The sequence below is a fragment of the Varanus komodoensis genome, unplaced genomic scaffold (genome assembly GCF_004798865.1).
Source record: "Varanus komodoensis strain SLA01 unplaced genomic scaffold, ASM479886v1 scaffold5, whole genome shotgun sequence".
Lineage (NCBI taxonomy): Eukaryota > Metazoa > Chordata > Lepidosauria > Squamata > Varanidae > Varanus > Varanus komodoensis.
In genome coordinates, this window is record NW_025336087.1 from 41,989,816 (window position 1) to 42,002,373 (window position 12,558).

Consider the following 12,558-nt stretch of genomic DNA (forward strand, 5'->3'; position numbering starts at 1 on the left):
GACTTACTGCACTCTGTATATTACATTACAAGCTTCCGCCAGCTTTCCAAGATCTGCCTGGCTGTTTTATTCTGTCTGGTTTGTATAGCAGTTAGTGCTGCAATTTAAAACCATTTCATTCCTTGTCAAGTTCACAGATGTTAGAAATACAAATACACTCTCTCAGCCTTCCCCGACCTGGTGTTCTCCAGATGTGTTGGACAGAAAGTCCCATCATTCTATCCAACATAGCCAGTGCCCATGCTGGATGAGGATGATGGTAGTTGTAATGAACACATCTGGAGGCTGGGAAAGGAGGAACTGAGATGTAGAAAGAGCTGTTCGACTTTGCCAAAGTAATCCTACAGCTACAGAGATAAGAAAGCAAAGTTCGATAACTGCAATGTCCTGGATGGGGCGAGGAAGAGAAATTAGGACCCAGAACTGGACACATTCTTGATTCGTAACCAATCTGGCATCAATTGTGATGTTAACTAATGTTAGTTCCTTTCTTTAAAAACACGGATATTACATATATTTATCCAAAACACCTTGCAGGAGGGTCTGGGAATGCTGAATGCCTGAATCCAGGGCCATCCCAGGCATGTCATCACCTGAGCTGAAGGACCAAAGGGTGCCCCAGCCCTTTCTCTTGCAAGGGGCAGCTGGATGGGCAGCTGGGCCTTGCTTCAGCAGTGGCAATGGCACCATGTCCTCCACCACACCTGCGGGTGGCAGACTAGCTGACGATGCGCAGCACACACCGTTCCGTCTACCAACATCTCCCTGGTATCCCCTCCTCAGTAGCACCCACTGCTTGAGCAGCAGCTTCACTTTATCTAATGGAAGAGCTGGTCCTACTAACTCATAAGGATCAATAGGCTCAACTGGTAATGAGACGATGTTACGGGCTGGTTTCCACACACGATTCAGAATTTTGGCCTTAGTGCATGAAGACCTTGCCGTGAGGAAGCTGCTCTCATTCTGCAAAGGTAATAGTTTCATGAGACTGATGTATCAACGCATTCACAGAACCAGTCAGCATATCGAGAAAATTACCTGCTGTTCACGATCAGAATCCTCATTTAAGTCAAGATTTATGAAGCAGCAAAATTAAAGTAGTATTTATAAATGAACAAAGATGCCATGAAATCTAACAAGGGACTTTAGCAAATGCATTTCCCTGATGTTCAGTCTAGTTGGTATCTTTTTAGGATTTTTAGGAATTGTCTGCTAGGAAAATTGACTGCTACAGTCAAGCCCAACCTCCAATCAGGTGGGAATACAAAGCTTCCCAAGCACACGTTATATTGCAAAATTTACACAAAAACAGAGTTACAACACAGTCCAGCCTTCTAACACTTACCATTTCCTTTCTGGAAAAAAAGTAGCCAACATTGAGCATAAAATATCCCTAAAATCTATTGATTTAGCCATTGGGTGTTTTAATGTCCTCAAAAAAAGCAATGGGGGGCATAAAATATCCCCACAGCTTTTCCAGAGAAAACTGGTGAATGTATTTAGGGTATCAGAAAGTTGGCACAAACAGTGGGATACCATTGCAGAACATTCATCTCAACAGAGACAAATTTCATAAGGGATTGAGGAAATACCCACAAGACGGAGATGTAGGGAAATTTTGCTTTTTTCACAAATCATCCAAATATGTAGCATTTGTAATCCTGAATGTAAGCAGAAATTCCTGAACTTCTGATTGCATTAAATTCATTTTTTTTAAAAAAAAGGATGTTTGAAATGTGCATTTAAAACACATACATTTGCACATGTTACTCAATGGGAGTAATTTGCACTTGTAAAAAAAACTGCTAAGAAATAGGCATTTTTCCTATTTGAAATGCTCACCTTTCATATTTGAACAAGCAGAAACAAGGACAAAAACTGGAAAAGGCCAAAACAAGCTCCAAAGCAATTTTGGACAATTCAAGCAAGGTTGAAAATTGCAGGTTCTCTTGTTGGCCTCTAGTGATGTTTTATCAGAAGTTTTACCTTGATAGCCCTGATAGTTTTCTAATACTTTAAAGCATACTTCCAACACCACAGGCATATTTCTGGTTGTGAGGCAATTTACCACCCAAAAATACATTGGAAAATGGCTTGGGGTGGTAAAATGTTCCCCCTGTCACAGCACACATTTGTGCATGTTTGGTGTGTGTGCTGGATGCTAACACAGTAAAAGTCCTCTATAAAAGATGAACAAGGAGTTCAGGATTCTACCCTGTGTATTTTTATGTCTGCCAGAAGAAGAATGATCCTCATTTCAACTCTTTCTCTCTCTCCCTCCAACATGAAATATTCCATATGCAACTTTATCTCTTTGGCATTACCCTAGCAGTGAAGACCCAATGTGGGGTGGGGGGTCTCCAACTAGAATTTTCCACCCTTTCTCAAGGAGGAATTTTTCAAAGAGGCTGCAGTCATGTGGGTGGGCAAGAGGATGGATGGATAGACAGACGGAAAAGGGAGTTTCCTTCATGGGTTTCCAATAATTGGTATGTGGTTTACATTCCATTCATCTGAAGGACTGGGATATTAATCAGAACCAGGCACCAGCTACTAAAACTACCTCTAGCATTCAAAAACATGCGCCAGTGTGTTTTCTCACATGCGTCTTTGCTTCGACACCCACAGTCCCCCGAGAGAGATTGTGGTCGCTTACTACCATAAGCTGAAGCTGCAGGTACTATAAAAGGAACAGCCTTGGAGATCTTTTTCCAGGGAGAGGTTTTGCTGATTGCTAGCTTCAGAAGCAGAATTATTTTATAGTGAGGGAAGCATTTCTGTCTCTCTCCCCCTCCCTCTCTCTCTGTCTCAAATTGGCTTAACTTATATGCAGGAGAGATGGAGGTGTGGACCATCCAGCTTTGGAAAAACCTCATCTGGATGGAGTCATGGAAGCCTGGCAGTCGTGTCTGGCACCTGGTAGCCGGACATTAAAGTGGCCAGGCAATGAATAAAGCCCAGCTGCTGGCAGTGGGGTTTACTGTGCGGTTGGGAAGTGTACACAGAATCTGGCTGGAAGTACCTCGTGGTCATGCAAACTGACTTTTGAGTCCTCACCCAGAGGAGGGCAAGGGATGTGGCATTTGGCTTCTGTGACTAGTCACACGGAGAACGGGCTAATGAGAAAAGGATGGTTAGGATCTCAGCCTGTGTTACTTGGCCAGAGACAATATGATGCTGTTCAAAAGATGGCATATTGGAGACCAGGTTTCAAATTCCAGCACAGCCATGGGTTAGCCACTTAGTTAGCCATTGGGTTAGCCATTCATCATTCACCAGCTTCACTTTTTGTAAAGAATATAACAGGGTATAATGATGATCACAGTCGCTCAGTCCAACCTATATCTAAGGGTTGTTGTTGTGATAAGATTGAGAGGAGGAAGAAAATGATGCAAGCTGGCTTGAGTTCCCTGAGCGGAAAAAGGTGGGATATAGATATACTAAAAAAATAAATAAACCTCCTACTTATGGAGGAGGAGGAGGAGAGAGACTCCTTAAACAGCCTAGTTGAATATCCAATGGAGAGGAGTTTGATGTTTGCAAGACTGCTCAAAGTGGCCCAAGTTGCCTCCAGGCAAACCACATCTTGGCCCTTAAGAGGGGAGGCTTGCCATGGTGGTCAGCAGAAGGTGGGAGGCTACAGTTTGGAAACGCACCTTCTTTTGGATGGGACAGGCCCAGCCAGGTTTCTCTTCCTTTGCCCACAATTTGGAAAGCTGAAGAGGATGTTGCTTGCATGCTGATACTGTAATTCTGTGTCTTCTTCCATCTTCAGAGCAGCATGGAGGTACAACCAGAGCTGGCTGCTACCCCAACCTGGCCAATATGATTTTGCCTCCTGAGGCCACAGTGGGCTTTGTGCATGGGTGTGTGCTCACACTCACAGATTTGGGACAGATGGCCCTCTTAAGCTGCCTGTGCTACCTGCCCTAGCTCTGCACACAGAAACCATGCAAGGTTATTTAGTTATGTAAACTTCTCAGTCGCTCATCCCTGGGCCAGTAGACCCCGTTTATTTTGTTTCAAGCAAATCTGGAGAGTCATTGTGCCACTGAATATCCATTGCTGGAGAACATGAGGGCAGGGTGTTATTGAGAGCCTTCCACAGGCATATGGATGGCCACTGGGTGATCAGAATGCTGGATTAGATAGATCCCTAGTCCCCTTCAGCATGACTCTTCTTATGTATGCCATACACATACATACATATAATCTGCTTGACACACATGGACATAATAGGCTGTCCTGTTACATCACTTCCAGCCTGCAAGCTGTGTTTGAGCAAAGGCTCCTGGATATCTTCAAACTGCCATGCATGCATTAAGACCTGTGGTAGAGACTGGGGCTCGGATTCAGCTAAGCCTGCATTTGCAATTACCAGTTTGAAGTGTGGCTGTTGGCTTCAGCTGTGAAGTATGGACATGCTTGACCCTCTTCTCCATGTGCTGAGAGGTTGCAGAGATGCAGCTCTTTCCTGAGACTGATTCACTTTGCCAAAGCTGACAGAAGGGTTTCAGTGTTTCACAGTCGTTGAGGTGATCTATGAATAAGCAGACTGAGCGTAGGTGGAGATACAGTCCAACTTGCAGAACTATCCACTGCCCTACATCAATGCTTTAGCAAGTCAGCCAGCTTTCAGCTCTATTTTCTCTTTTTCTATTACTGGTATTGTTTTCCAATCAAGCCTAGGTTGTCCCCTTCTTGTGGCTGGAGGTGGTGGGTGGGAATAAGGATTAATCATCTTCTCCAACTGTGTCATAGCCTTTCCAGGTCATTGCCTGTAATTTCCCCAACAGCAAATGTGCTTGGCAATTTTGCCACTGACTATTACGAAATATTAGTTACCTCTCCTATCTAACCCCCTTCCCCAAACCTACAGCAGTAATATTAAGACTGCGCTGTCACTTCTCTAGGGAGTAAACAGTGTCTCTTTCTCTCTGCTTGGTATCCAGGCTGTTAGAAAGAGAAAGTAGCAGAACTCCTAGAGCCCCTTTCAATAAATGAGGAAGAATAAGATGATTCCTGCTGGACCAGTACAAATGCCTATTCAATCCAGCATCCTGTTCCTTGCCATGGCCAACCCAATGCTCTGGGAAGCACCCAAGCAGGATATGAAGGCAAGAGCCCTTTCCTGCTGCTCAGCCCCAGTAACTAGCATTCATTCAGACACATGCCTCTGATCCTGGAGGAAGCATATTTCTGTCAGGATTGGTCATCATTATGCTTGCTTTGGCAGCACATATACTGAAATTGGGGTGATACAGAGAAGATTAGCATGGCCCTACTGCAAGAAGGACATGCAGATTCGGAATTGGTCATCATTTCTAGTGCTATCTTCCATGACTTTGCTTTTTGAAGCCACCTATGTTAGTGATTATCACCATGCTTTGAGGAAGTTAATTTGTTTTGTGATAATTTGTCCATCCTGAATCTCCCACAGTTCAGCTTCATGGGATGCCCCTAACATTCTAATATTGTGAGAGAGGCAGAAAACCTTCTCTTGATCCACCTGCTTCACATTATATAAACCTCAATCATATCCCTTCTTACTTACAATGGAGACCTCTGAACTGGGTACACCAAACTCTGCACCAAGTCATTAGGAATAATTCTTTGAAACATCAGAAGAAATGGAGGTATACTGCTGTTGGGTCCTCTAGCAGTGAGGTGACAAAGAACTAATGCTGGTCAAGTTCAGATTTTACAACAGAGCAGCAAGCCAACTATATGGGAATAGCTTAGATATGGGAAAATCTACATAGAGTCACCACATGTACGCCGTCATGGGGAAAGCAAAATCTACCTGTCTCATCTATGGACCAGAGCTACAGGTGGAGCTTCCTACTAGCAACAGACAGGAGCCCAATGGAGTATATTGAGACTCATGTGAGAGGAGAAAGAAAACATCCACTTCTTTTTCATTCTCAGCCAACAACAGGTTGACTTAGGCTTTAGTTCCTCCATGCAGTTGCTGAACATTTTCCAGCAAGTCAACTGGACCAAAGAGTATCCAGTCTTACCTTCCTTTAAATGCAATTTAATCATATCCAGATATGATTCTGCCCATTTAGGTTTTCAGGAAAATTCAACTATTGATTTAACCTACTGAAAGCCTGCATGCTACCCTTGACTGCAAGCCAAGTGAATTGCATTCTGGGTATAAAAATGGCAGTCCCTGTCTGCAATAGAAAGTGTGCTGGTACTCATGGGCAAGGGCACTGGAGGGAGGCTTGGGTCATGGAAGGGAGAAATTGTGGGTCCAATCAGTACCTGTGGGAGGAACTGCTCCATCATAATCCCAGGAGGTATTGGAGGTACTATATAGGGGAGGTGGAGGAGAGTGCTGCCATGGATGCGAAAGGAGGTGGTTAGAGGGATTAGATGAAAGAGGAACCTCCGTAGGAAATGGGTACTGGGGCAAATAGACAAAAGGATATACCGGGAGGAGGAGGCCCGTTGCAGGAGGATTCTTCGCAAGGCTAAGGCTGATTACGAGCTGAGACTTGCCAAGAATATCAAGAGCAATAAAAAGGGCTTCTTTTAGCATGTAAATAGGAAGAGGAAGGGGAGACAAGTGGTGGGACCACTAAATAAGGAAAAAGGAGATCCAGTGACTGATATGAGGGAACAGACACAGATGCTAAATGACTATTTTGCCTCTGTGTTCTCCCCAAAGCGGCACAGGGAATATCCGCACAGGAGATTAGATGAGGCTTGGGATTTAGGGGCACAGAGTAGAGTCACCCCCCTTGAAGTCGAGGGGGTCCTTAGGGCATTGGACATTACAAAGGCGCCAGGCCCTGATGGGTTACACCCGAGAGTACTTAGAGCAGGGGTCTCAAACTTGCGGCCCGCGGGCCAATTGCCGGGATGGGCAGGGCACGGGGGAGGGGCCCTGCGGCCTTCAAAGCGCCGGTGGCACCCGGGCCGGCCTCTGGGAGCGACGCGGGATGAGTGGCCCACCACCATCGCGGTGGTGGAATACTTGATGCGGCCCAGCCTCACCCAGTGGCCCCCAGGTAAGTTGAGTTTGAGACCCCTGACTTAGAGAGTTGGCAGGGGTTCTCTCGCATCCGCTGACCTCCATTTTTGAGGCCTCGTGGAGAACGGGTGAAGTTCCAGAGGACTGGAGGGTGGCATCAGTGGTTCCAATTTTCAAAAAGGGTAGTAGAAGGGACATGGGGAATTACAGACCTGTTAGCCTTATGTCCATTGTACGAAAAAGAATGGAAAGGCTCATAATAGAGAGAGATCTAGTGATGCTAGATAGGGAAGGGAGGCTGACAGCCACACAACACGGCTTCCGCAAAAACAAGTCCTGCCAGACAAACCTTGTGGAATTCTATGACAAGGTTTCGAGATGGCTAGATGGAGGGGATGCAGTGGATGTGGTATTCCTGGATTTCAGCAAGTGCCCCATGATATCCTGGTGGAGAAACTGAGGAGTTTTGAGATATACCAAAGCACTGTCCGGTGGATTAGGGCATGGTTGACTGACCGAAAGCAGAGGGTAACCATTAGTGGGGAATCATCGGGATGGCAGCCAGTGACAAGTGGGGTCCCCCAGGGCTCTGTCATGGGGCTGATCCTGTTTAATCTTTTCATAAATGACATGGAAGAAGGGGTGAACAGTCTGCTGATCAAATTCGCAGACGATATTAAAACTGGAGCAGTGGCCACAACTGAGGAGCAGGTACTCCAGATCCAAAAGGATCTGGACAGACTATGGAAGTGGGTAGGAGAAAACAGGATGGCGTTCAATGTGGATAAGTGCAAGGTCTTGCACTTGGGACATAGGAATAGGTGTCATAAGTACAGGTTAGTTGACAAGTGGCTGGAGAGCAAGACTTGTGAAAGGGACCTTGGGGGACTGGTTGACTGCAGGCTAAACATGAATCAGCAGTGTGATGCGGTGGTCAAGAGGGCAAACGCCACCCTTGGTTGCATAGCCAGAAGTGTGGCTTCTAGATCGAGAGAGGTATTACTACCACTCTACACAACTCTGGTACGCCCGCAACTGGAGTATTGTGCTCAGTTTTGGGCCCCTCATTACAGAAAGGATATAGCCAGGTTGGAGTCAGTGCAGCGTAGGGCCACAAGGTTGGTGGCCGGTTTGCAGGGGATGCCGTATAAGGCGAGACTGAGGGAACTGGTCTCTTCAGCCTGGAGGAGACTCAGAGGGGATCTGTTGGCGACATACAGGTATGTGAGGGGGTGTCACATGGAGATGGGTAGAGATCTGTTCTCCCCTGCAGAGGAAGGCAGGACGCACTCCAACAGAGCAAAGCTCAGGGAGCCAAGGTTCCATTTGGATGCCAGGAAGCACTTCCTGACAGTTAGGACCCCGAGGGTGTGGAATGGGCTTCCACGAGAGGTCGTTGAGGCCCCATCAGTGAGGGTGTTCAAAGATAGGCTGGACATGCACATGGTGGGCATGTCGTGAGCGGAGCAGGCTGGTGCCGGAGGTCAGACTAGATAGCCCGAGAGACCCCTTCTGACTCGCTCTGTTTCTGCGTTTCTATATCAAGAGCTCAGCCAAGGCTGCCGCCAGCTCTTGTGGGCATTCCTCTTTCTCAACAAAAGGCAGCACCAATCTTGATTGGGATTGCAGTCTGGGGGAGGATGGATATAGGATGGTCAGGTGTCCAAGTTTATGGATGACAGCCCTCAGTTTTGGAGAGCTGAAAGAGGACAGTCCTGTGTTAGGGGTCCTCTATTTGATTAACTGTCCACTCCATTTGTGTTTATAGTAAAAGGATCATAAGGAAGGAGAGCAGATGGGGTCTTGAAATTGCTGTTGGCACGGAGCACCTGGATAACAGACTGAGCAGACACACAGGACAATGCTGTATTTCAATGCTACTATGACTCCCACACACACACTTTTTGGCAACATATAAGTGGCACTCTACTTTCTTCCCATGCCATTTTCCTGCTGAAAATCAATCCTTTCCATCCTCACTGAATGAAATCTGGGTCATTTCCCCACCTCTCTGCACAGTTACTTGAAGTCCTAAGCATCTTATTTCAACATGTGAGCATAATATGTAGCTTGGCTCTGAGCTGAGAAATGAAATACAGCCAGTCTTGTGATACCTGCTCCTTTACTTTGCACACCCACTGGAGGCAGAGAGAGAATACTGTATTAAAGAACTACCTCAGAATGGTTTTTGATATACTGAGGGCTGGGGGAACAACTGTAATTGGTTTGCAACCTATCCGATTAGAGAAAAGCAAACACCTGACTAAATTATAGAGGCAGCACCGCAAGGGACCGCTTTTGCTACAGTCAGTTCATTTAATCATTTCCCAAAATGATCCCCCCCACCCTGCACTTCCTTTTCTGGCCATGGTTTGGTAGCCTCCCGTACACATCAAGACCCTGTAATCTGGCCTTTAAAACTACAACAGCCCCACCATAATAAACAGTCAGGTTTCTTCTTTCCCCTTTCGTGGCCATGTGCTGCTTTAAAGTTATTATGTTTAAGCATTGGCAGGGTGGGGGGAGAAGAGAAATTTCCACCTCTGGTTAAATAAGTTTGCTTGTTCATTTTTGCTGATAGTAGCCGTCCACCCCAGAGAGTCTTTTCAAATCCTTTTCAGTGTTTTGGGAAGTGGATAAGGGAGTCATTCAGCGACGCACGAATTTCACTTGAGCCTGGAATGAAGTGTGCATTTCATAAAACAAGAAAATAACCTCAGACCACACACACACTGCAATTTCTGAGCTCCAGCTCACTCCCTCCTTCCCCTCCACCTCCCCGCACACCACCACATCCTTCTCTCTCCTCTCTGCCCTGCATGCACACGGTCACACACACACACACACACACACACCCTCCTACAAAACAAGATGATGACTGACATTCTTAAATCCGTTAAGCATCCATCTACAACAAATGGCAAAAGGAGGTTTTTAGAGCTTATGTGGCTGATTGTTAGCAATGAGCTGATGAAAAAATGGATTGCTACAGTATGTGCTTGCTGTGCTGAAGAGAGAAGTCACCAAAAGCCTTCTCCTTACACACCCCTGCTTTTATAGGCAGGTTTTCAAAGGAAAAGGCAGCTGAACTGCTTGCAGTTTGAGAGATAGACTTTAAAAGGGAGTGAGTGCATTTCTGTAGGGGGAGGAGCAGGTTATGGAGGGGGAGCACCTTTAAAGTACTGTAACTTATGGTTGCTTCTGCAAGCCACTGAAAGAAATTCAAGTCTGAAAATGTCTTCCTCTAATATTCAATGCCGTGTGTGCATTGCGCTTAGTCTTATGATTTGGGCAAAGGACCATCCACACTGATTCCCTCAAGGTAGCACTAATCTCTGCTGGATTTCACATTTCCAGGCTGATGCACACTCTCTGCTTGGGAAAATGTGATGATTTCAGTTAGATAATAACACAGCAAGAAGCTACATCCTACCTGGGTGTGAAGGCATTTTTCAGACTCAGGCACTCTCTTCATTAGCCAACTTTTTCTTTCTTTCGCCGTTTCTCCCCAATATTTATTTATTTAACATTTCTGGTCAACCTTTCTTAAATCATCCCAAGATCCCACACAAAGCAGAAGAATGTATATGTAAGCAAGCAATCTTAAACATACATTAAAATAATGGCAAGGGCACAGAACATAAAAATAATAAATATACAGTAATGACTCAGGATAATCAGACACCAACTAATAGAACTATCAAAAAAGACCTGGGTACATAAATAAGTTTTCAAGGTGTTTTAAAACATCCACAATATGAATGCCAGCACAGAGAAGTCCTGTTTCCTGGTTAAGGCTAAACAACCCTCTCCAAATTGTGGCACAATCAAAGGGGCTTCCTAACTAATCTTAGTGGTCAAGCAAGACATTAACCAGGAGCAGCATATGATTAAGATGTCCACATGGACAACTTTTCAAGGATGTACCTTGCCTCCATGTCCTTTTCCCTGCTAGAAGGAGTGGTAGACACTATAAATCTGATGAATTGTAATTGTATCCCCTTCCCTTCCTTTCCATTTCATTTTTGCAGCAACCCTGTCAGGCAGGTTATGCTAAGAGGTAGTGACTGGTCCATGGTTGCCCAGTGAGCTTATTGGTCAAGCAAGGATTTGAACTGGGGTTCTCCCACTCCAGTGCAAATGCATCTTTGCATCTTCCATGTAGATGTGGAATAGGTGACCCCCTGGGGCTGTGAGAACATTCAGCAACTTGCTCTTGGGTACCACCACCAAATGGCTCCCATGGAAAGAAAGCCAAAGGACAAGCAACCTGCCCAAAAGATCGAGTAGAAGGCAGAGGTGGGAATCTGGCTGCAGCACAATACACGCCTCCTTTGAACCGGCAGTTTTCAGAACCAGCAGAAACCTGCTTCATAACAATCCCAGCTACCAATAAGAAAACATGTGTGTTTGTTTTGAAGTGGGAGTGGTAAATAATTTTGCAGGCACTATTATCAGTACAGCAACAGTCTGAACTAAGCCAGCCCATAAAGTGTGGTTTCATTAAGGAAGTCATTAAAAGAGAAATGCCACCACACATATGCCACTTGCTCTGACAACTTACAGTGTGGTTAGTATATTCTTTGGATAATCATATACTATTACTGATATCAGTCTACTTGAATGCATACACTAAAACTGGAATTGTGGTACTACTGAAAATAATAAAAGGTGAAAAGTACCTGATGTAATGATAAAATTAGTATATGAGAGATATGAAGACTGACAAATCTTTCTAAAATAGAAGATGCTAATGATCAAGATTATGCCTAATGCCTAAATTACACTTTCATTGCAGAAGTGCACAGAATAATTCACTGAAGAGTCTACTGACTGCTTGTTTTACCATCACTGGGGGTGCCCAAGGTATGTATGTTGCTACTTTTGAAATGCTGAGGAGGATATTAAAATGCAACTCTCAAATCACACGTGACTTCATAGTTTGATGACTAGTTTTTGCTTGATTTCTCATTTTTCCAATCTTAAAGTTTGGTACATCTTGAATGTTGAGAATTTTTCCAATCTTTATTTTGTTTATATTGTTTTTCTCAAAAAAGAAAGTTTGTAAGAAAATGTGTTCACCTTTTTGTGTTAATTTCTTGGATGCATGAATTTTTGTATGCAGTTTAGGTAATACAGCATTTTTGCAAGCCATTTTCCTAATGTAATAGATTTTAACATTATTTTCACAAATATATGCGTTTTGTGCACATTTCCCCTTCATATACACATATTTGTACGCAAAATCCAGAAAGTACGAATTTTGAAGGATAACTTGAATTTTGGTTCATATGTTAGTTTCACATTGTGAAACAAGTTAAGTTCTGCTTAAATGCAAATTAAATATATTTCTGTCCCATTCCTGTGTGTGCATTCATCTGACTGTTGTGATTTTTCTTCACAACTGCAATTGGTTTCCAGCCTTGGAAGGCCCCAAGACTACATTCCTAAATGTTGTAAGCAGGAGCTGTAAAAATCTTAATTAAATAAATTCTGTTGTTTTTGCTTATTAATTTTTACAATGCATTTCGATCTTATAGAAACATGATTTGACAAATTGCTTTTACAACAAAATG

At 44.4% G+C, this 12,558-nt stretch overlaps 1 non-coding gene across 1 annotated transcript; it reads left to right on the top strand.

Moving 5' to 3' along the window:
* The first annotated feature begins 5,224 nt into the window (after positions 1-5,224).
* LOC123031694 lies at positions 5,225-5,326 on the top strand. Its single transcript, XR_006416375.1, has one exon. It is a non-coding gene; the product is annotated as a U6 spliceosomal RNA (small nuclear RNA).
* The last annotated feature ends 7,232 nt before the right edge of the window (positions 5,327-12,558 follow it).